At 38.8% G+C, this 26,441-nt stretch overlaps 1 long non-coding RNA gene across 1 annotated transcript; it reads right to left on the reverse strand.

Moving 5' to 3' along the window:
- Positions 1 to 3,338: 3,338 nt before the first annotated feature.
- On the reverse strand, positions 3,339 to 26,075 carry LOC122662405. Its single transcript, XR_006333017.1, has 3 exons — positions 25,924 to 26,075; positions 13,757 to 13,758; positions 3,339 to 3,350 (listed from the first exon to the last, which is right to left on the reverse strand). It is a non-coding gene; the product is annotated as an uncharacterized LOC122662405 (long non-coding RNA).
- Between the last annotated feature and the right edge of the window lie 366 nt (positions 26,076 to 26,441).

Consider the following 26,441-nt stretch of genomic DNA (forward strand, 5'->3'; position numbering starts at 1 on the left):
CAGGACACTACTCAGTCTAGACCAGAGATGCGTGTCTATGTTCGAAAGCATTATAAACAGCCCATTGCACCTACCCTGCCAAGTCAACCATTGCCTCTTGATCTTGATCCTGTTATTGATTCCTTAGTTTATCCCACACTTGATTGACCTATTGATGTCCGCAAAGATACTCGGTCTTGCACTATCCACCCCATTGCTCAGGTTGTTTCTTATGATTCTCTCTCGGTCCTACTTCACTTTTTATGACTTCACTTTCATCTGTTTCTATTCCCAAGAACTAGCAAGATGCTCTTGAGAAGTCACAATGGAAGGCAGCTATGATGGAAGAGATGCAGGCTCTGCAAAAAAATGATATGTGGGATCTTGTTAGTCTACCTCCTCATAAGGGTAGTTATGTCATTAGGGTTTCTATTTTGTTGCACTAGGAGCATTACTGTACTTGTACTTGGTGAAACGGTAAGGTTACTCCATTGTGACCAAGTGGTCATGGGTTCGAGCCTGGAAACCTCTCTGCAAAAACAAAGGTAAGGTTGCGTACATTATGACCCTCCCTAGACCCTACAGTGGTGGAAGCCTCGTGCATTGGTACGCCCTTTTTAGTATCTAAGAGACACAAGTCAGTTTTCTCCCAATTCTCAACATGGTACCAAAGTGGAGATCCACATTGGGATCTATGCCCTAATGCTAAAACCTCAGTCGATCCATCTCTCTCTCTCTCTCTCGTTAGTCTCTCACCTCTCTCACCTTCCCATGACCCCTTTGGGGTTGCGGTGAGCATTTTCCACCCTCAATGGAGTTTTTTCCCACCGAGGGTATTTCTCTTGGTTGTTTCCCATGATTTAAACCAGTTCTCTATAATTTTCAGCTTCAGATCTGGTTTTTGGTTGTTGCGATTGACATAGCATTTGTTGGTGACTCTCTTGAGATTGGTTTGCGATCACTTTGAGCTCAGTAGTCATGGCTGATTCAGAGACTTCTGCTACATCAATTGTTTTGGAAGGGTGGAGTCGTGGATCCTATAGTGAATTTCCCTCGTTCCTTGTTAGCTCCATCAAGCTGGATGGGAGCAATAACTTGATGTGGTCGAGATCCTGCTTTCTCTCCATCGATTCCCGAGGTTTTTTCGGGTATCTTATAGGTAAATCTGAGAAGCTAGTGCACCTCAGAAGAAATGGAGTTCTAACAACTCCCTAGTTATGTCTTTTTTTCTGAATTCGATGACCCCTACTATTGCCCGAGGATATCTCAATGGATACGGAAACCAAGATCTAGAAGGCAGCCAAGGACACATATTCCCAGGTGGGGAATAAAGCCCAAGTCTTTGAATTGAGAAAGAAGATCCATGAGACAAAGCAGAAGGAGTTGTCCCTTTCTCAATGTTACTCTGAATTGAGAAGTATGTGGCAAAAACTAGACTTTTATGATGACTTTCAAGCTGTTTGTTCAACTGATACTACTGCTTTCAAGAAGCGTGAAGACAAACTCTGCATATATGATTTCCTGGCTGGTCTGAATGTGGAGTTTGATCAGATACGAGCACATGTCCTCTGTTTCTATCCCTCAAAACTGGTAGAAAGCTTTATTAAATCTCTATGGAAGGAGGCAATGAACGAAGAAATGAGGGCTCTTGAAAAAAATGACACTTGGGATTTGGTAACTCTTCCTAGTTGGGTGCAAATGGGTATTCACAGCCAAACAAAAGGCCGATGGCACTATGGATAGATACAAAGCTAGGTTGGTGGCCAAGAGATTTACCCAAACTTATGGGATTACCATGAGACCTTTGCTCTAGTTTCAAAAATGAACACCATCAGAGTCATCTCTTGTGCAGTTAACCTAGGATGGGAGCTGCAGCAACTGGATGTTGAGAATGCCTTCCTCCATGGTGAGCTTGAGGAGGTATATATTGACATTCCTCCTAGCTACTCTAGTGATGCAACTCAAGGAAAGGTTTTCAAGCTGAAACATATGTTATATAGACTAAAGCAATCTCCCAGAGCTTGATTTGGTCTGTTTCACAGGGCTATGGTATCAGTGGGATACAAACAAAGCAATGCTGATCACACTGTATTTATCAAGCTTGTAGGTGATCCCATATTCACATCATTATTCTCATAGTATACGTTGACGACATTGTGGTCACAGGGAGTGATCCTACTGAAATATCTAGACTGAAAGCATACCTGGGTAAGGAATTTGAGATTAAGGATCTAGGCAAGCTACGATACTTCCTTGGCATTGAAGTGGCTCAATCTACCAGGGGTGTATTTCTCTCTCAACGAAAATACACTCTGGACCTTCTTTCAGAAACCGGGATGTTGGGGTGCAAGCCTATTGAGACTCCTCTTGAGACCAATGCTCACCTCAGGAGCAAGGATGGTGAACCAATTGATAGAGGTAGATATCAGAGGTTGGTTGGTTGTCTCATTTATCTTTCCCAATACTTGGACGGACATTGCATATGCAGTCAGTTTGGTTAGTCAGTATATGCATGATCCCTATTCCTCTCACATGGAGCTTGTATATCGTATTTTACAATACTTGAAATCAGCTCCAGGAAAGGGTATCCTATTTTCGCTTCATAGTCACATGCATGTGGAGGCATTCAATGATGCTGACTGGGCTACCTCACCAGATATTGACGCTCCACATTAGGGTACTGTACTTTATTTGGTGGAAATCTTGTCACCTAGCATAGCAAAAAATAGGCGGTGGCTGCAAGATCAAGTGTTGAAGCTAAATTCAGGATCATGGCACATAGGATTTGTGAGTTACTTTGGCTTCAGGGTCTTCTCCAAGATTTGGGTGTTCGTGTTCCAATTAGGGTTGTCAACCAGTTGGGCTCCGTCGGTCTCGTTCAGGCCTAACCGGGCTTCACCAATCTCAAGCCTTGCATTGTGACCGCTCGTTTAGCTAATCAGGCCAGGCCTGGACGGGCTCGGTCGGTTTCGGCCCATAATTGGGCCACTAGAATCGGGCCTTAACCAGGCTATGGGCTCTGTTTAACTCTAGACGGTCTGTAAACAGTTTTTAAACGGTGCAGCCCTATGAACCACTCTTCTTATCCTCATATAGTGTAATTAGCAACCATATGATGTAGTCTATTACAACATATATTGCATAGCTTATATGATTGAGTGAAGTGAGACAAGAAAGGTTATATTTTGATAGTTTTGAATCTCTTTTTGAAATCAGTATACACTGCACAACCCTCCTCCTTGATCATTTCTACTTGAACAAACAGAGCAGAAAAAAGCTCATTTTCAAAGTTTAACTTGAGAAATAAGAAGGGCTCAGATGGGATCCATTAATGGTTTTCTATTTTCTCCAAAGACGAAAAAATTTTGCTGCTTTGATTTTCTTTAATGGACGTTTTTTACCAATTAAACTCCCGCTATTACATCGGCCTGCTCTATATGAATAAAATCAACTTAAATCTGTAGATTTGTAACTATTTGAAGAAATCAGGATAAAGGAAATGAAGAGGCAATAGTATAATCCAAAGTAGAAGAAAAGAAGCTCAATGGTTTGTTCCTCATAAGAGATAGGCCTCACAGGAAAATTGTTTGAAAAACATGTTAACATGGGACTAGGTCGGACTAGGTCAGGCTTTAACCGGGCAGGCTAGGTCGACCTTGAATCGATCCGGCCGAGCACCCGACGGGCTAGGACCCCACACCAGGACCGCTTGATTATTAAACGTGGTGGGCTTAATAATCGGGCCGGGCCTGGAATTGACATCCCTAGTTCCAATGCCAATGTTGTACTACAACAGTAAATTTGCTATCAGCATTGCCCATTATCCAGTTCAACATGATTGGATGAAACATGTAGAGATTGATAGACATTTCATCAAGGAGAAGCTGGAGCAGGGTCTTATTTGTATACTTTTTGTGAAGACATATGATCAGTTAGCAGATGTTTTCACTAAAGGTCTTAGTAGTAAGGTTTTTCATCCTATTTTATACAAGTTGGGCATGTGTGATATTTATAGTACATAAATTCTCGGCGAAATCTCGACCTTCTCTAGACAAAATGTCATACGAGATGAAAAAATGCATGGTTTCGAATAACTCAACCGAAATTTCAGTACTTTGTACCATCTCGCCGAAATATTGGGAATCTGCTACAAAGCCCCTTTATAAAAGGGCTCTAACTCGAGGTTCATTTCGAGTTATCGAAATATCTCGACAGAGATTGTGCTTTTCTGATCAAGAGAAGGGGAAAACATTGTTTCTTCACTTTTTGGCCACATCATCACTCCTTGCTACTAAGATACACTACGAAGAGATCGATTGCTGCCTATTCCTTCAAATTTGGCTACATTCAACTATTTAGCACTATGGGAGGGATTAGTATGGGGGAAAGGAGAGGAAGTGGGCATTGGCGTGCCCCATCTTTTACCGGAGAGAGCCCCATCTAAGAGTATAGTTCATATGGGCATTCCATTGGGCGTTAGGGAGCATGCATCTTCTTCATCTGTTCCCAGTTTTAAGTATGACACGTACTCACAGTCACAGGACATATTGGATCGTCCTTTGTCGATAGTTTCTTCTCCTGCCCAACCCACCAGCCAACATGCATCCATATGGATCTTATGAGAGTGACTCAATGGCTGATTCTTCACATTATGGTGACCTATATCCTAGGATAGGTTGCATGCAGTATGTAGATGAGACCATTTATATTGCAGCTGTGGAGGAATACTCTCGTTTCTTCCCGAATACTATGACATGGCATTCATATGTCATGCAGACAGAGAACAATGCACATTGTCTCCATCGGACGTGGAGTAGACTCAATCCACCACGACATAGTTCATATTAGTAAGCAGTCACTTGTTGGGAGTTGAGACTTAGAAGACTTGGGACGTGGAAGACTAGGGTGTCTATGACTTATATATTATTGTTCATTGTACTTGGTACTTGGTAGAATGGTGTCTATGACAGTATGACTTATGTATTATTGATTTATTGTTCACTGTAGTTTGTAGTAGAAACTTAATTCTTTAACTATTTCTTAAAATAATTATTCAATATTATATGTCTCCATCCATTATTGTATAATTTACTTGTTTTACTTGCCAGTTATGTCTCCTATCATTCAAACAATGTGTAGAATAGGCAATATTACATTAAGGGTTCAGCCTTTACTGTCAACCAAGGATGCAAATCCAAAACACCAAATTGAGCTTTTTTTTTTCAATTTGAAGATTTAAATATGTTTATTAAGCCTAAAATAAGCTTCCCTTAAAGTTTTGGAGCCAACTACGGCCATTTGCCCACCGAACCATCATTCCAAAAACAAAACAAAAAAAAAATGTAGTGTCTCGCCGAGATCTCGAGAATCTCGACCTGGTCGAGACAATTGGTTGAGATGAGTTTTTGAACCTTGGTGATATTCATGTACCAACTTGAGGGGGAGTGTTGTAATATGGGTATAAGGGTAGTTATGTCCTTAGGGTTTTTGTTGCCCTAGGAGCATTACTGTAGTTGTACCTATAAATAAAGGTGGCTAGTGTCTAAGAGACACAAGTCACTCCCAATTCTCAACAAGGGTAATTCTGGTATACCCCAACTTTGCTGAATTTGAGCCTATCGATTTTTCCATTTGCCTCATCTCCCCAAAAAGTAGATTAAGAACATTTTGGGTATAGGCTATCTTAGAGGGACTTAATTCACTACTGGCCATAGCTCTAATACTAATTTATGCGTTCTAGAGTAGATACGATAAGGTTAGAACACAATGCCCACAAAGCAGAAATACAGTGAATAAAAGTTTAGTGTGACAATTTAAGAACCTGAGAAACCAGAATCAGAGAAGAAGGAGAAGAAAAAGATGGAAGAATGGAAGTGCTGAGAACCACGATAGACTCAGCTTAACTCTACAGTGGACAAGCAGCCTCCCTTATTTATAATATAATGTTTAGTTACAAGTTACAACAAATAGAGTCTAAATAGAATTCCTACTTAGAGTACAACTCAAGTCATAAACCAATAAGGAAACTAAACATCTCCTAAAAAGGAGACTAACAACTAAGACTCTAGGGACACTCCCCTTATCGTGAGTAGTCTTTAATACTCCCCCTCAAGCTGGAGTATACATATTAAAGACTCCAGCTTGGAACAACAAGAACATATATTAAAAACTGCATCAATCTTGAGCATAAACAATAGTGGTAGATGTCAGTGAGCACAAGGAGAACTTCATTTAGGCAGCAGTATCAACTCAACCACATCAATCATCAGCAACTTCAGTAGAAAACAACTTTCATGTCGAATAAATCCAATCAACAATGAACAAAAAAAAGCGGTAATGAACACTAACCACAATCCACAATATCATAGCAACAACAACAATATCAAAGGCTCTTCTCAAAGAAGGCTAGTAGTAGGTAGTAATCTTCTCAAAGCAAATGAAAAATGTAGCATTCAACAGCTACATCATAAGACCTTCCGAATGAAGGTAAGTAGTAACCTGCCCAAATAAAGACAGATAAATACAGTTCTTCTCAAGGAAGACAGTCCAATCAATAGGGTAACAATGATGTGATCACCAAAGATCACATAATTAATGGTCTGATGAATAAGGATCAGATCCACTGAAAAATAGGAGCATATGTTACTGCGAACCAAGTAGCAGCATCAGGCTGATGTGAACTAGACAACATCAGGCTGCTGTAAACCCAATAGGCAGTATAGGTTACTGTGAACCAAGTAGAAGGATCAAGTTGTTGGGGAACAGACAGCATCAGGTTGTTGTGAACTAGACAATATCAAGTTGTTGTAAACCAAATAGGTAGTATAGGTTATTGTGAACCAAGTAGCAGCATCAGGTTGTTGGTGACCAGACAACATCAGGTTGTTGTAAAACAAATAAATGTACTTTGTTGCTGAATACCATCGAAACTATGGAGATAACCAAGGAGATAATGGCAGGGAAGTCTTCTTCAACCTTCGACTGAGAGCCCTGCTGAGTTTCATCGTTTTCAACATGGAAATGAGAACAGCAGCATTGGATTCGCAAGTTTGATCTTCCTGGCGAGAGAAATCGATACTCCTTAATTATCGACAGCAAATAGCAGCGAACTTTATCGAAACCAGTGAATCGCTTAGTATTTTTTGACTCAGCAATGAACTCGAACAGCAGTTTACGATACCCATGGAAAATCGATCATAGCAGAAGCAGGAAACGCTAGCAGCAGGACTGGAACTTCGTTAGGTATTACAGTAGAACCAACAATTGCAACTCCTTGAAACCCTAGATCTTCGATTCATCAAGGAACTCAAAGAAGAAAACTTCTTCGATGGTTTAAGAACCAAAGAAGAAGAAAGGAGAAAAGAAAGATGGAAGAGAAGAAGTGCTGAGAACCACGATAGACTCAACTTATCTCTATCGTGGACAAGCAACCTTTATATATAATGTTTAGTTACAGCAAATAGAGTCTAAATAGAACTCCTACTTAGAGTACAACTCAAGTCATAAACCAATAAGGAAACTAAACATAACCTAACAAAGAAACTAACAACTAAGAATTACAACTACACCATGACAGGGACACTCCCCCTATCGTGATTAGTCTTTAACAAGTAGAAATAGACCAAAAAAGGATTGAATCAATAACTGAACACTTAACAATTGGATGCGGCTGAAATTAGATAGAACAGTGCTTAGAACCAGCAGATCATATACTCCAAAGATCATCTTGATCCAACAGTTGGAACAGTCAATCCTGATGATGAACATAATTAGTAACTAGAAAAACAGAATTTAGTAACTGAAAACAAACAGAGATAACTCTCAAATCAGAGTTCAGATAGACCTATAGTTCTGATCGAAGGAACAACTCATAGGGGAGAATATTTGGTTTAAGTTTGGGCCCTATCTGATGGCTGGATAGGGGGAACATCATGACAAAACCACAGTTAGAATAGGGTTTAAAACGGAAACTGTAGGAGAGAAAACAGTAGAGGTTCCTGCAGTAAAGGTGACAAACCAATAGAAATATAAATAAAAGACACAAAGAAGGATAGAGATTATTTATTGGTGACCCCAATAGAAACAAAGAAGGTTGCTGGAATTGACAGAATCAGCAGGGTAGAAGAAGAAAGAGAAAGAGAGAAGATCGAAGATAAAAGGGGGTATGACCAAAGGCTTCACCACCTATGGCCTGCAGGAAACCAAACCAAGGATTCACCACCTTGGTTGCCACTTGCTTCACCACATGGTTTGTGACTGATTCACCACAGTGCACACTCACATAGAGCATAGTTTTCTCAAACATCAAATCTGTGGGCTAGTGTGCCTTTTGCTCTTTATTTATAATAACCAATAAACTGATTACAAGAATAGAAACTCTTCTTGCTACTTGCCTGCCAAGCAAACACCAAAAAGGAATCCTTCTAGAAAGCAAATAAATAAGAAACTAGGATGAAATCTTTCTAGAGGATCCATTGCTATTACATGCAAAATAGAAAGTTACAAAATCAGAAACTACTACTTAATATCCGTAACTCATTACAAGGAATTAGAAACTAGAAAAGAGAAACTAACTACTTAATCCCATATAAGGCTTAAATCCCTAATATTGTGCTTATAGAATGGGCCCGTTAAAATAGAAAACTCAAAATTATTTAGCCCATGATGATGCAGAGCATCCGGCTGGTTCAACAGCCCAGGTCCGAGTCCAGCCAGTTCTGTCCAGCCTGGACTGAACTAACTCTGGCCCTTACAGCAATTTCGTGGACCCTTGGGATTGTCAAGTTCTGGCCCACAAGTCAACAAAAAAGTCTTGTGACTTCTGAGCTCCCTAAAACAATTTATTATTTCTTGTAACTAGTTTCTAAGTTTCTTGTTTGTTGTTCCTAGGTATTGAAGTAAGTTTCTAAGTTTGATAGTTTCCATGTATGGACAAATGTTTTCTAGGTGTGGGAACTCCACTAAGATTGGAAAGACCAACAGTCCACTTTTGTGATGCATGTAACCAAGAGACTTTTTTTGCCCTTCCTCCCCTATAAATAGAAATCGTGGAGGCAGTTTCTACAGCCAGAATTGAAAAAAAAAAAAAAAAAAAACCTCTTCTCTTGAAGAACTATATCCTGTGGACTCAGGTGGGCTATGGATCTCAGCAACTGCATCCAAAAGAGGATCTCTTTTGGTAGACCTAGGTGGACTTCTACGGTGGGCTCTAGTAGATCTCTAGCAGCCAAAATTATCTTTTAATTTTTGTTTATCTTCTTTTCCTTGTTTTCAACTTCAACCATCATCCCTACTATACCCACACCAATCACATCTTCATCACCATCTTCAATCAACTATGCAGCCGAAATCACCAATTAAGTTAGCCTCCTTCATCACAATCTTTCCTTTCATTCCTCCTTCATTTGCAGCCTTTCTCTACATAAAACCCTCCAACCGTGGCCCCTTTCGTTACTTTCCATTAAACCAGAATCGAACTTGGCAGCAGCCATTCTTGACTGCACCACATGACCCATATAAACTCATTGGAGACTTAAATTTGGCATAACTTAATGAACTGTGGGTTCAAGTAGACCCAAAAAACGGAACCAAATCCAAATCCAAAAATTCTTCTTCCAAGGGATATGATCTGCATCACCAGGTTAGTACCTTGACTTCTCTACTTCCATATGTATGTCTTATATTTGATTGTTGAGATCAAGTATCTGTCGGGTAATCTCTTACTCCAGTGAGATCTAAATTTCTGCTATTGTTCTGTTCATTAAAGATCAGGTCTTTTTTTCTGTTTCTTGTATCTTCCTTTTCCAAGTAGGAAAATCTGAGTTTCTCTTAAATAAGAACTGATATTTGAAATCTTGTTTCAGAGAGAACCATCAGACTAGCACTTAATCTGTTTCTGTTTTCAAAATCTGAACATTCTGCCATTTTGATAAGAGTCCTGTTGCTACTCAACTTGCTGGAACTCTCATATTAGACTTCTATTTTAGGTTACAGTTTCTGGTTTTGTTTCAGTTTGATATCTTACTGGTAATACTTGACTCTGTTGCTGATTGATTGTCTTTTAATACTGTTTTGAGATCAATCCATATCCTGCTATTGGTTCTTGGTTCTAGAACTGTTCTAATCTAACTAGCATTCTTCTATAACTTAGATCCAACTGTTGGATTGCTTCTAGGTTCTGATATTCTGCTCTATTCACAGAAGAGAGTATTCCATCAAGTACTGAAGTGCATCTGATATTCTGATTCCCAGTTATTGTTCATTCTTCAATTCTCATCATTATTTAATCATTGTAATTCTGGTCTTCAATTGAGTTACTGAATCTAATCTCTTAGGCTTCTAGAAGCTCAACAGGCTGTGCCTCACAAGGCAAGGACAGTAATATTAGTAATCCAATAATGAAATCCAATGACCTATATGCTTCCTAGCAGCGAGAGGGAATCTGCATGATAGAATGAGTCCTCTATACCCTTTAACCTCAAATTTCCTTGAATAGGGCTCACATAATGAGTCAAGTGAAAGAATTCAATTAAAAAAGAAGTGTGAAATGTGAATATCCATTGACAGGAATTTTTTTTTTTTTAATTTACCTCGACTCATGGGAACCAAATTTGTTCCGAGCTTCTCTTCAGTGTGAGGTGGCTTGGGGTGGTTTAGAGGGTGAGTCTCTTTTGCAGACATGAAGAGTGGACTCTGCAAAAAAACCAACTGAGACAATTCTCAGTAATTCAACTTTCTTATTTTGTAAGGTGAAGAACATATCTAGAAATCATCACCAACAATGAAACTAAACAATGACAACAATCACTGTGGTAAGAGAGAAACCTAGGCTGGAGGAACATTTCTCCCTTTCCAAGCTCAAAATATCTTTACTAGTAGGCCCCATCACTATTTTTGTGCTCGAAATGACAGATGACGAGGCACCTCCGACTAGTTCCACAAAAGCAAACCAGCAAGAGAAAGAGTGATTCCAAAGTAACGTCAGATTAAGCCAGTAGATTGCCCAATAAAGTAACCAAGTATTCTCATAGAGGTTGAAAAATGAGTAAAAAGTGACAGTTTTGAACTCAGAGAGGAATCCCACTGATCATATGCAGTTGATGTCGAAGTGAAAAGATAGAAGCACTGGCTAGCCAACATAGACTCTTGTCGTATAATAACCAAGATATGAAAGAACAAGCCATGCAAGCTAATTAGATATTATCTTCTGCAATAAAATCAGAACATCCATATATTAGAGAAATGCTTCTCTAAGAAAGTAAAGCTATTGAGAATGACCACAAATGTTAATATATATATATATATATATATATATATATATATATATGGGAAATTATCAGCGCTACCCCCTGAGCTATCCTGTTATATTAATGCAACCCCACTAAGTACCAAATATCAATTCTGGCCCAAAAACTAACGGACTTAACTAAATGCAAATGACGAAACTACCCTTTACACTAAAAACATAAAAACCCAATCCCATCTAAATTCTTACCGTTGGAATTCAAACTTGTGAAGCAATTAGGGCACCCGAGCTCCATCTTCCATCTTTGCGACCAGCACACTGGAGAACTTGCAACCACAAGTTCAGACCCTGCCCTAATTGTTAACAGACTTAGAATTAGAGTAAGGCTTGGATGAATAATGATCATCCCAAGCTCTTTAATTATATCACTGAGAATAGAGAATAAAAGTACAAATAAGCAATGTGGGACTAAAGCCCACATAATAGAAACATAAAAACATAAGAAAAAAGGGTCTAAAGTACCCCTACGGTTCTAACACTCCCCCTTAAGTTGGAGCAAATATGTCAATCATACCCAACTTGACTAGATTAAGATGAAACAATTTTCCAGACAATCCATTGGTGAAAATATCAGCAACCTGATCAGTAGACTTCACAAAGGGAACACAAATCAGTCCGTCTTGGCACTGAATCCACACTCAGAATAATTCAAAATGTGATGTTGCAAAAAGTATATGTATCTGACATAACATGAGGGAAAACAAAGCACAAATGATTAACAACCAATATGCACCAAAATTTACTTTATGTATCCAAACGACATCTTAAAAAAGGCCAAAGAGATACTTAATGAAGCCAAACGGACTCTTATGTGAGAGTTTGATTTAATGTCTCTCAAAATGAGAGTATACTTTAAAACGTTCCTGCCACTATATGGAACATTAAACTACCCTTGACCTAAATTTTATACTCCCACCGGTCCAAGGTACTCTCATAATTCATGATAAAAAATGGCTCAAAAAATGGTTTAAAAATAGCCTTAAAATAATTTAGAAAATCACTTTTATTAAAACTGTTTTCAAAATGGAATTATTTTCCTGAAGTAGAAGTGCATAAATGGTATTCTGAAGCAAAAATATTTCTCTACAACATTTTCATGAATTATATCAATAAATATTACTTTTGTAAATAGGATGAACCAAATCATTTTCTACAAATATTCCATAGCCTGAATTGAATAAAAAACAGATTAAATTGAACCAAAATCAGAACAAAGTTCATAATTATATTGTCCCACTGGTCGAACCATACAACCGGTTCGGAGTACATAATTCCATCTTCCCACCGGTTCGACCAGTCAATTTGACAATATAATAAACATTGCATGAAACGATGATAAGCCTTTAACAAAGAAAATTAATACAGACTTATATCATATTACACATTTTTAATTTATTGACCTTTATAATAATAAGCCACCAAAAACACCGTATGAGCCAATTTTATTTTTATCATAAATCCTCTTTAGGCATGTAACAAAAACAACTGAAATGAAACTAAGTGTTACCATGCACAGAACTTCCCTATCTTGCCAGATTGAAACATAACAAGGTACAAATCAAACACTAAACGTGTTCCTATTGAAACACCACAATGTACGAGCATTGCCTCATGGTGGTAATAACAAACAATCACGAGATATACATCACATATGTCATATTGTTACAATGTATATCATCAAAGATTTGTACTGTATTATGGAACACAAGAGTATGAAACAATTAATATCTATATAAGATGTTCCATCATGCCATTACTAGATCCAACAAGTAAATAATTTTCTATCATAATGACAATCACAAAATCACATTATGTGAAAATTGGAAACATATTAAAATTTCTAAGTTTTTTTAGAAGTTATATGTTCTCTATTGTGACAGTTCAGAACAGCACAGAACATAAACAAAAACAGAAAGGTAAATCAAACCTTTTTTTTTTTTTTTTTAATTTTTGTTTCTGTTTACAAAAAAAAACGTTTTTTTGTTTCTGCTTCACTTTTTTTTTCTGTTTCACCTGTTTTTTTGTTTCTAAAAACAAAAACAAAACCAAACTTATTTCTATTTCTTCCTCTTTTTTTTTCTTTTTTTTTTAAATTATGTCTGCGTGAACCAAAACCGAACCGGACGAACCAGTGAAACCATGGACCAAACCAAAAGGTCAAACCGGTCATGGTCAATGGTCAACGATCAACCCATTGACCGGTCAACGCCCACTCGGGTTGGGTCAACAATCGGGTCAATCAATCAGGTGGTTAGGTCGACCCGACCCGACGCACATTAGCAAACCCACTCATGCGCACGATAGCAAAACCCATTAACCATTACCTTTTTGACCGTTTGACTTTCTCTTTTGAACTTTTTTTTTTTTTTTTTTTATAATCAAAAGGTGGGGCGAATCAGACAGGGGAATATTCCCCCATCTTCTTCCCCAAAAACGCAAAACCGAAAACCTTTTTTAGGGTTTTATGAAAACGCCTACCACTGCCGGCCGCGGTGGCCAAACTGGGGACCGACGGCACAGGCAGACACCGGCGAAGAACTTCCTCCCTCCGGCGATCACAATGTCGGTGTCAGATGTCGGAAAAACTTCACCCATCAACCAATATTTCCAAAAAAAAAATTTAAATGTCTGTTTTTTTTTTTTTTTCTTTTTTTAAAATAAAACGTACTGCCGCCCCTTGCAGTGGCAGATCGATGGACCGACGGCCAGGGAAGAAGCCGGTGAACGTCCGTCCTCTCGCAACATAATCACGGTATCGAATGCCGGTAAAACCCAATAAACTACCATTAATACTGAAAAAAAAAACTGGATTTTCAAAAAACAGCCACTACCGCCCCTAGTGGCGGCCAAACCAGAGGGCCAGTGGCTCCCAAAATAACAGGCAAAGTACCGTCAGCATCCGACGAGTATAACCCTGGCCTCAATGGCCGGTAAAACCCCAACAGCCACCAAAAACTGCCTCTACAAGGCAAACTAATTTTTTTTTTTAAATTTTTAAATTTTTTATTATGCCCTAAAAGAAAACACATAGAATTCACGGTGTTTGGCCTGCGGTTTCCTGAGCATAAAAGCCACGGCCATGGTTTCGGCAATGGCCAATGCAATTTTTTTTTTCTTCTTGATCTATGATGCTTTCACACACAACCAAAAATAAAATTAAGAACAGTAGCCACATTGATCAACCATGATCAGGCTCTGATACCATTGATAGAATAACCCGTGCGGAACATTCATGGAGATCAATGAGCATACAATAAAATTACAGAGGTGTTCTTGGCGTACCTAGATCCATGGTTGTGGAAGTCGAACTCGATGATCCTTGTCGCACACGAATCTGTTGGTATGGTCTGCCCCTCTTCCACTCAACTTTAGGTTTTCTCGCAGTGGTCACTTAATGGGCCAATGACAACTATTTATAGTGGTGAGGGCAGGACCAACCCGCAGAAAAATAGGGTTTCCTTCCCATTAAGGAAACAATACTTTAGGTCCACACATAGTAACTGGACTCATACCATTAAGGCAGCTCCCATCAACACAACTAAACCGATTTTTTTAAAAATAAAGTGGGACTATGCCAGCCCACCTTATGGAAATTCTTACACAACCAAGCAAATGTTCTTTCTCCCTTATTTTAATTTCTTCATTCGTGTGTGACTTAGTTAGCAAAGATGCTATTTAGATAATAAGCATACTCCCATATCCCTTTATTCCCCTTAGGTTATTTATTCTTCCATTCTCACATGTGCTTAACCCCTAAGTGCATTCCATGAACTTCCATTCATGCATATTATTTGTAATTTATGAATATTCTTGTAATCAATTATTAGTTCTCATCCATCTTGAGTAACATGTTGAAGCTTAGGATCATTAAGGTAGGGTTTGGTATGCATTCTAGGTTGATTTCAAATTCTCAGACGATAAAAATAGTTATTTTTATTGTCCGAGAATGCAAAATCGACCTAGAATGCATCCCAAGAATGCAGACCAAAAGAAACTGGTCTGCTTCAACAAACCATAGATGTTGCAGCTCCTGCTGTGTTAGATCAAACCTAGGCAATAAAATCTATTTCACCAAATTTGATCTATGAAATCAGAATAAAAAAGTTGGAAGGATTATAAGCCTGTTCGAGTTTGTATGGGAGGTCTCATCTGTTCGAGTGTGTGATGGAGTATGTTATCTTCTCAAGGTTGGGGTAAGGCGAGTATGTCCCCTCCCCTCGTATTCTGTTTTCTTAATTGATTGATTTTTAATATAAGGTTAGGGGCCAGCCCGGGTCCTAGAGAATATTTGGGTTAAAAAAAAAAAGGATTATAAACCAAGCCACTAAAGAACAAACCTCCCACATCCATAAACTTTCATGATACACCAGCATCTTGCTTCTTTTGAAATTAAAAATCCCCAAACACGCACAGTGAACAAGAATGCTGACTGCGATTACCTTGTGGTTAGTGGTTACCCTTACTAGATGTATTGTGTGGCTTGTGATGCGTGGGTTATTATTTCTTCTTAATCAAGACTGTTCATCAGGTGATTGTTCATAGAGGAACCAATTAAAGAAACATAAGAGGACCCATATGGCTTAATTCTTCCCTGTGATTAATTTTGTTGGGTGACCGTTTGCTTCCCTTGCTATTTATGGGCTAGGTTAGGTTCAGTGGAAGAATAAAGTGGAGCTCCTCACAAATCACTGGATCGCCGGAGAAGAAAGAGATGAAATGGAAGGTTGAGGAGATGCATTTGGGTTTTGTAACATAAGGGTAAAAGGATAAAAGTACATTAATGAAGGGTAATATGGTCATTTATGAAAGTTTTGCTTCAACTAACAATTTCAACATAACGGACTGGGCTTACTTGTAAGCTCCACTAATAGTCAAGGGGAAGTCCATGTAATTGTTCAAACAACCGTGGGGAGGGGGTGTTCTGTAAATGGTTCAAAAACACGAGGAGCGGTGAATGTAATTGGATAGACGGACGCAAATATATATTTCAAACATTTTATTACCGTCGAATTGCGATAATAATCGATCGGATAGAGGGATTATCATATTCGTATCCGATTAGTTTTCAGACAGATTCAAATTCTCCTAAACAAATATGAACACGGATCGAATACAGATTTTCGAATATCCGATGACATCCTTATAGTCATTTCTAGTGACATACAATGTAACGACCATATGAACCGGATGTCCGGTCCTATCCCTAGTCAAGAACTGTTTTGAATAAAAACCTATAGAACAATGTTATAAGCCCGTAAAAGAGATTCATATAATAATATAAAATTAAAATTATTTATTCAAATAAGGGAAAAAGAACTCTGTCCGGAAGTGTGGCCTATGCCAACACTCTCATTTGTCTATCTCTTTCTCCTCCTCAAAACAAGGGGGTAGAGGTTTGTTTCATATTGGGAGGGGAGAGATAGACTCATGGGAGTGCTGGCATAGGCCACACTCCCGGACAGAGTTCTTTTTCCCTTATTTGAATAAATAATTTTAATTTTATATTATTACATGAATCTCATTTTTTTTTTGGTAGAATACATGAATCTCTTTTATGGGCTTATAACATTGTTCTATGGGTTTTCATCCAAAACAGTTCTTGACCTAGGGATAGGGAAAAATCCTCTACAATGCATTGATCTGGCGGTGCACTACAGTGTGGAGTTTGGCTCTCCTCTAGCCATTGCGGGAGTAAGAGGATCCAGCCCAACCAAAATAGAGGTGTTTGGGTCATTTCACAGGTGGACCCCCCTTATGAAATGATCAAACCCCCCCGTTTTGGCAGGGCTAGATCCTCCAACTTCTACCATGGCTGGAGGAAATCCACATCTTGCAGTGTGGGCTTAAGAGCTAAACACGTGGACCGGTGTGACATCGATCGTGTCGAGCTTGAGAAGAAAGAAAGAAAAAAAAAAACTGGGTAAGTCGATCTCACAGCATTGGATGAAGCATCATCCACCTGTCGAGCTCTCAAGCCCGCATTGCACAATGTACCATCAGATCGGTGCAATGTAAAAGATTTTAATCCATGGAGAAGAAGAGTGTGGGTCCCATTTGTTAAAAAAAAAAGAGAAAATTTCACGTACCTCCCCTAAGGTTTGACCTAATTATACTTTCACCCGTGAGCTTTGGAAAATTTAATTCAAACCGTGAGTGAAAGTGGGGAGACCCATGGTTCTCCAACCACGGGTGGATTAGATAAGTATGAAGGGCGGATAAGCCTCAGCTCTTGCCACACATCCATTATGCAAGGGGTTTTTGCTCTTTGACAAATGCCCCCTAAAAATGCCCATTTGTCCAAATGCCTCCTTATAATTTTTTTAATTGCAAACTCCCCCTACTTTCAAAACTTTGTAGCACTTTGGTCTATGCCATTAATTTGGAACGTTACATGTTAGTTTCAGGATATCTAATGACCAAAACGCCCTTCTGATAAAAACCCACCAAAATTTATAAATAAAATGATCAAAATGCCCTCATCTTCTCCAAATGCTTTAGGGTTTGAAACTGAAAATCAAACCATAAACCATTTGGGGAAGATGAACCCTAAATCAAACCTCCAAAATTGAAGTTGCAGTGAAGAAATTTGTGGGTTAGGGTATATTTATCGACATGGAAATTATCTCTAAGAGCACATCCATATCACATGTTCAGTTCCAATCTAACTAAAACTCCACATGCGACCCATTCAATATCTCTAGCCATCTAAGCCAGCCTCATCTCATCATATTGCACGCGGTATTACAGCTGGGCGTATCATTGTCGAACTCAACTTGTTCATATCATACGCGATGTTCAGGATGGGCATAGATTGACTAGTTCACTTCAATCTTGTAAAATATATATTCTTCAACTGGAGAACGCTAAAGAATAACAACGAACTACCAATTCCGATAATAATAAACAAAACGGGTGTAATTAAGATTGGAGAGCTTTCACCGCAATTGAATTGGAATAAATGTTGGGACTTGATACGGACTCGATCCACCGAACACTTATCACAATCCAACCGTGCCCAAGACTCCAAAGTTCCAATCGTTGGTATGGGATCCTATTTTGCAGTCATATATACGGATCGCATTTGTGTATGATGTAAATCTAAAAAGACTAAAAGATAGAGAAGGTTCTAAGTTACACGGAGTGGTGGGAGTTATTATAGAGTTTCTGATCCAAAGCTAGCAGCCTAAACAGAGAGAGAGAGAGAGGGGTATGTTGGGTCACTAGGACAAACAATAATCGGTGACCCTAACAAGTAAACGACTAGCGGCAGATCTTTCTTCACGTACTGCAACTTCAATATTGAGGTTTGATTTTAGGGTTCATCTTCCCCAAATGATTTAGGGTTTGAAAGATTTTCAGTTTCAAACCCTAAACCATTTGGAGAAGATGAGAGCATTTTGATCATTTTTTTATTTTCAGATTTTGGTGGGTTTTTATTAGAAGGGTATTTTGGTCATTAGATTCCCTAAAACTAAAACTAAAATCTAACGCTCCAAACTAACGATTTTCCATTTTTAATTCCATTTTGCATGTTCCTCAAATTTTCAAGTCTTTGCTCTCAGTTAAAAAATTTGCTCAAGCCAATGATGTATATTTTGAATTTCACCCTTCTTTTTTCTTGTCAAGGATCGCACAACCAGGAACACACTCTGTCGGACCAATTAGTGGTGGCCTTTATCAACTCTCTTCCACCAAAAATTCTGCTCCTAGTGTTCATGTGGCTGAATGTTTAAACTATGATAGGTGGCATCAATGGATGGGACACCCACATGAAACCTTCCTTCGTTCCATTATTAAAGTCGATCAATAATTTGTCGTGCCAGTCCACACGGCACTTTGGTGTTTGTTCTTCGTGTCAATTAGGGAAACATCGCTTTAATTTAAAGGAAACATACACTTGTAGTTTATTTCTGCTTGATTTTATTCACAGTGATGTGTGGGGTCCATCCCATGTTCCATTCCCCGATGGTTACCGTTATTTTATTATTTTTGTTGATGATCGCACCAATTATATACGGTTCTACCCGCTTGCCAATAAATCGATGCTTTTTCTGTCTTTCAAAAATTTCAACTACTTGTTGAATGTGACCTTTGACGGAAAAATTAAGGCCATACAAACCGATTGGGGGTGAATTTAAAAATTATCATCCTATTTTCAGCACATTGGCATTCAACATCGTGTCTCCGCTCCGCATACCCATGAACAATAGGGGTTTGTGGAATGCAGGCACCGGTGTATCGTTGAAACAAGGCCCACTCTCCTCGCCCACTCCTCTATTCCACAACGGTATTGGCCCTTTGCTTTTGACATTGCAGTCCACTTGATAAATTGCATTCCTTCTCGTGTATCAAATAATATCTCCCCTTTTCAACTCATCCATCACCAGGTCCCTAATTATTCCTTTTTCGCACTTTTGGGTTTCTCTATTACCCATATTTTAGACCTTACATTTTTCATTTCCATGGGAGTGCTGGCGTAGGCCACAGTACTCCCGGACAGAAAACTGCTTCCCATATATATATCTAATTCACTCATCCATTTGTCATTTCCAACCAATTTTCATGATTTAAAACATTTGTTATTAAAAGAGCTTTTAATATTTTACAAAACAAAGAAGTGAAGAACTACTAATGAATCAAATCTTGCACAATAATTTCTTACTTGAATCATAATCATTGTCATTGGATGCGTTGACTGGTGAAGCTATTGAGCCAATGACGTAAGTTCAAGTATTTTTATCCTATGTAGTTACTGCACGGTGCAATGCTATATCGTACGGCGGCTGCAGAGGCCATGTGCACTATGTGGGGCTCGCTGTGCCACATGGCCTCTGCTGCGCCGCACGATGCAGTACTGCACCGTGCAGTAATAGAAGAGGATAACAATTCATAAGTTCATAAACGATGAAGGAATATTTTTTTTAATTATTAATTGTTATTTACCCGTATAGGGAATCGTTGTTAAATTGAAATTCGAACTTGAGAATGGAACAGATATGAGGGGATCAAAGAGGAGTGGTTGGATGGTGTTAAAGGAGAGGCAGGTGGGTTGCAGAAGGAAGAGGAAGAAGAAGAAGAAGAAGAAGTAGTGGGAACCCTAAATCGATTTAGGGTTTTCATGTTTGGAGGAGAAGAATGGGAATAAGGGTAAAATGGTACTTAAAATAACACATTAAAGTGGAAGGGTAAAATGGTCTTTTTTAACTTACAAAACTAACAATTTACTAACACCGTGAGATATTAGGGGGTTTTTTGAAATAGTAAAACTAGGGGGTGTTTTGATATTGTTTCAAACTACAGCGGGTGCATGTAATTTGTTCAAATTAAAATTATTTATTCAAATAAGGGAAAAAGAACTCTGTCTATGAGTGTGGCCTACGCCAACACTCTCATTTGTCTATCTTTCTCCTCCTCAAAACAAGGGGGTAGAGGTGTCTTTTCATATTGGGTGGGGAGAGATAGACTCATGGGAGTCCTGGCATAGGCCACACTCCCGGACAGTTCTTTTTCCTTTATTTGAATAAATAATTTTAATTTTATATTATTACATGAATCTCTTTTTTTTCTTGGTAGAATACATGAATCTCTTTTACTGGATTATAACATTGTTCTAGGGGGTTTCATCCAAAACAGTTCTTCACCTAGGGATAGGGAAAAAATCCTCTGCAATACATTGATTGGCGGTGCACTACGGTACAGAAATTTGGCTCTCCTCGAGCCGTTGTGGGAGTTGGAGGATCCAGCCCAACCAAAATAGAGGTGTTTGGGTCATTTCTGGGTGGACCCCTTATGAAATGATCAAACCCCTGCGTTTTGGCCGGGCTGGATCCTCCAACTTCTACCATGGCTGGAGGAAATCCAGATCTTGCAAAGTGTGGGCTTGAGAACTAAACACGTGGACCGGTGCATGTGACATCGATCGTGTCAAGCTCGAGAAGAAAGAAAGAACAAAAAAAACTGGGTCAATCGATCTCACAGCATTGGATGAAGGATCATCCACCTGTCGAGCTCTCAAGCCCGCATTGCACAATGTACCATCAGATCGGTGCAATGCAAAAGATTTTAATCCATGGAGAAGAAGAGTGTGGGTCCCATTTGTTAAACAAAACAGGAGAAAATTTCACGTACCTCCCTAAGGTTTGACCTAATTATACTTTCACCCGTGAGCTTTGGAAATTTTAATTCAAACCGTGAGTGAAAGTGGGGAGACCCATGGTTCTCCAGCCATAGGTGGATTAGATAAGTATAAAGGGCGGATAATCCTCTCCTCACATGGGGAGACCCATGGTTCTCTTGCCACACATCCATCATATAGGGGTTTTTGACAAATGGCCCCCTTGAAAATGCCCATTTGTCCAAATGGCTCCTTACAATTTTTTTAATTGCAAACTCCCCTACTTTCAAAACTTTGTAGCACTTTGGTCCATGCCGTTAGTTTGGAACGTTACATGTTAGTTTTAGGATATCTAATGACCAAAACACCCTTCCGATAAAAACCCACCAAAATTTATAAATAAAATGATCAAAATGCCCTCATCTTCTCCAAATGCTTTAGGGTTTGAAACTGAAAATCAAACCATAAACCATTTGGGGAAGATGAACCCTAAATCAAACCTCCAAAATTGAAGTTGCAGTGAAGAAATTTGTGGGTTAGGGTGTATTTATCGACATGGAGATTATCTCTAAGAGCACATCCATATAACATGTTCAGTTCCAATCTAACTAAAACTCCACATGAGACCCATTTGATATCTCTAGCCATCTAAGCCAGCCTCATCTCATCATATCGCACGTGGTATTACAGCTGGGTGTATCATTGTCGAAGTCAACTTGTTCATATCATATGCGGTGCTCAGGATGGGCATAGATTGACTAGTTCACTTCAATCTTGTAAAATATATATTCTTCAACTGGAGAACCCTAAAGAATAACAACGAACTACCAATTCCGATAATAATAAACAAAACGGGTGTAAGATTGGAGAGCTTTCACCGCACTTGAATTGGAATAAATGTTGGGACTTGATCCGGACTCGATCCACCGAACACTTATCAGAATCCAACCGTGCCCAAGACTCCCAAGTTCAAATCGTTGGTATGGGGTCCTATTTTGCAGTCATATATATGTATCGCGTTTGTGTATGATGTAAATCTAAAAGACTAAAAGATAGAGAAGAGAGGTATGTTGGGTGTGACATCCATCGTTTTCGTCACTAGGACAAACAATAATTGGTGACCCTAACTAATAAACGACTAACGGCAGCTCTTTCTTCACCGCAACTTCAATTTTGGAGGTTTGATTTTAGGGTTCATCTTCCCCAAATGATTTAGGGTTTGATTTTCAGTTTCAAACCCTAAACCATTTGGAGAAGATGAGAGCATCCATTTTGATCATTTTCTTTTCAAATTTTGGTGGGTTTTTTTATTAGAAGGGCATTTTGGTCATTGGATACCCTAAAACTAAAATCTAACGCTCCAAACTAACGATTTTCCATTTTTAAAACAAACCATGCTTATTAGTTCTTCTTACATGATCGATCACTACTTAATTTAAGCGGTACTATTTATATGTCAGCCCTACCTCCTGTCAGCCCTACTACCTCCGCAATGGACTTCCCTAGTGGTTACTCTCTCGACTTTGTTGATTTCAGTCCTGCCTCAATGGAATTCTTCCCCAGTGGCTACTCATTTGAACCCGACGAAGAACAACTCATCCTGGACTACCTAAACAAAAAAGTCGCAGAACCGAGTTTGAGAGTCTCTTCTTTTATCAAAGAAGTTGACATCTACTCTTTTCATCCAACCGAGTTTCTTGCATTCACAGGTATGCTTCTAACCCTAACTAATCTTCCTTTTTCTTTTTTTTCTTTTTTTCTTCTCGCAGTTAATATGTGGGGTTTATATATATATATATATATCTGCAGATGATTGCAGCCGCAAGAATTATTACTTTTTCACACAGAGGAAGAGGAAGCATCAACAGGGCTCATCTAGGGCAAGTCGACAAGCTAAAGATGGATCCGTGGGAAAGCTACTAGCGGACAACAGCCTGTCAATGATTCCAAATCTAATACACCTATTGGTCTTAAGACAACTCTTGTCTATTTTGAGAATAAAAATGGAATCAAGGCTAAAACCAATTGGATCATGCATGAATTCCAAACTCTTCTGGAAACACCTAATAAATGCATCCAGGTAATTAATTATCATATATATAATTAATTAGGTTTAATTAGGGTTTCATAAATGCATGACATAATTAGGTTTTTTTACTTTTGGTACGTGTGTGTGTCATAAAATAGAGCATTAATTGTTTTTCATTTATTATTTAACATGAATGAATAATGAAATGGATATACGTTTATGCATTTCAGGTGTATGACTGGGTAATATGTAGAATACATGAGATCAAGAAGCAAGTGAAGCACTCGTCATCCTTGCCATCATTTTGTCCTTGTCCACCCTTGTGTCCGGACGCAGCTTGCATCTTTGCACCGAACGTACGTACATTTGGCCTTTTCTTTTTCTTTTTCATGCTCTATAATGGGAGAATGTTCTCTCGATTGGGACAATCAGCAGCAGTAGGCTGCGCCCCAAGCACATGGGCCTACCACCAATCATTTCCTTTTCAAAATTAATAGAGTTAACACTAAGGAATACGGACATAATAAATTAATTTACAGGGGTGATAGCCATAATAGATTCAAACTACAGGGGCGATAAATATAATTTTTTCCAATTTGAATTATCATTTTCATGTGCGATGTTTTGTCCTAAAATTATACCTTTAAGTATCCACAACTGGGACAATATTGGGCATAATATTCATCCGGTTGTCACATTAGGCATACATGAGAATGGATCATCTACACGTACCAATAGGTGAATGTATATCTCAGACCCAATTACATTTTAATTTTGTTTTCACAAAAACTCCTTCTCCGCTTATAAATGGCAATAATAGAATAGGTGGTTGGCTCTCACATGTATGTTCACCTGTCGTGTAGAGGAACCGAACTTGGCATACCCATACTTATTCATAAGATGAAGTTTTTCAGAGGAGGGCGGAAGCAAAGGTGCGGTGGAGGGAATGTGGAGGCAAATGGGTCCCACATTTTAATTTTAAATTGAAAAAAGAACTAAAGGATTGTTGGTAACAGGATTGCAACGTGTTCTTTAACCAGTGTACCAAGATGGCAAATTTTGGCCCTTATATGGTCCGGGCTTAGTAGGTGTCAAAGTAACAATAAATGTGTATATGACAAAAGGAAAGAGAAAACCACCCAATCGTGCAGCGCACGCCGCCCTTGCACCCTAACACAAGGGTGAGTGAAATGATCATCGCATCTTCTGAAAATTGGAAATGATCAGGGGTGCGACAATCATTTTGCACTTCCTATGTCCAGGCACATGGGCAGTATATCTGCCACAACCGAATGGTGTTATTTTTTGTTTTTGGGTAAGATTGAGTGGCATTTTTTCTCCCATGGAAAATAAGAGATACATGCCAATATATAAAAGAATATTTAATTGAATTAACTTCTAAAATTCGACCCATGATGAATAAAACAAAAAATTTTATTAACAGAAGTCAAAGAAGGAGAAACCCTTATTAATAAAATAGAGTTTACAAGACCACAAGGCAGATACAACCACCAGACCTTAGGCTGCCAAAATAGAAATTACTACCGCTTCTAAGCAACTTTTAATATCATATCAATAGATTGCACTCATCCAAGGCAGCTTTGAGAGGAAACAACAATGACAGATGCATCTTACCAGTCAATCGCATCCAAATTTATCACAAATATGAAGACCAAATAATATGAAAATCCATAGAGACAGGAACTTCTTTATATTTAATGAAAAGAAAATTTAACCAAAGAGGAGAAACTAACCAGCAGGCTGCAGTAAATATCTAATGGTTAAAATTAGGATAAATTACACGTCACCTCTTGGTTTTCAAACGAAACTCAAATCACCCCTTGCTTTTGAAAATACTGCAGAGTCACCCTCGAAATGTCCAAATGTCCCCCCTCTCCCTATTTAACGCATCGTCACCCACCCCTCATGCAGCGATGCATGAAAATCCTCCCCAAAATTTAATACAGAAACTGTTACGGAGCGCATTTTGGGAAATGAGACTAACTCGGAGCTAACCAAAGGACAATTTTGAGGTTGCACTTGCACTACGTAAGAGGCAGTCTGAGTTGTGTTAGGCTAACTGGGTTACGGCATTGTATTGCTAAGTTCACTTTAATGCAGGAAATGGTGACTATTGACAATTTTCTCAAGTTGACAGATCTGTCGTCTGCATTGTCTGTTATATGCGGATGCACAACAACCACGTAGGGGTAGGGACGAATTTTTATCCTATGCAGTTACTGCACGGTGCAGTACTGCATCGTGCGACAGCTGCAGAGGCCATGTGCACCATGTGGGGCCCGCTGTGCCACATGGTCTCTGCTGCGCCGCACAATGCAGTACTGCACCGTGCAATTACAAGAGAGGATAACGACTGGCCACTGTGCCCTAAATGTCTAGTAAGTACACTGATTGCATAATCATCACAATTAGGTTGAATACACTGCATTCTTTCCTGGGGAGTATTATATCATATAGGCTAAGAACCCCAACCACCAAGTAGAACCCAGAAATCACTGCTCAAGAGTCATATTATTCTGATTTGTCAGAATTTGTTCAACAAAACAGTATCATCAATGATTTTTAGTGACTTCATCAAAGGACCCTTGGTTGCCTAGAAATAAAGTACTTAAATTGGAGAAAGTAGAGTTTATAACTCACGGTTCATACTATGTTTGTAAGAGTGCTTCTCCATCCCAAATTCCAAACTGAATTAGAAAGTTCAGTAATATATACATACAAAAGCACCCAACCAGTAATCTTTCTGTTCTGTATGAATGTATTGCTTCAGCTTTCTAGTTCAATTTGGATGTAGAAAGAGTTTTTACTCTTAAAGACTGAGCCCCTGACCAATGATACCCAGCATGTAGATGTTTTCATGTGGCTTCTTCATTAGAAAAATTATTAGCTCGCTTCTTTTGAATTCTCAACATGCTTGTTTGGAGTGAGGAGGTGACACCAAGTGATACTGGGCTCCATTCCATTACCAGGTTTGTCCTCTGTATTGCCAGGCA

Source organism: Telopea speciosissima, chromosome 5 (genome assembly GCF_018873765.1).
Source record: "Telopea speciosissima isolate NSW1024214 ecotype Mountain lineage chromosome 5, Tspe_v1, whole genome shotgun sequence".
NCBI classification, from domain to species: domain Eukaryota; kingdom Viridiplantae; phylum Streptophyta; class Magnoliopsida; order Proteales; family Proteaceae; genus Telopea; species Telopea speciosissima.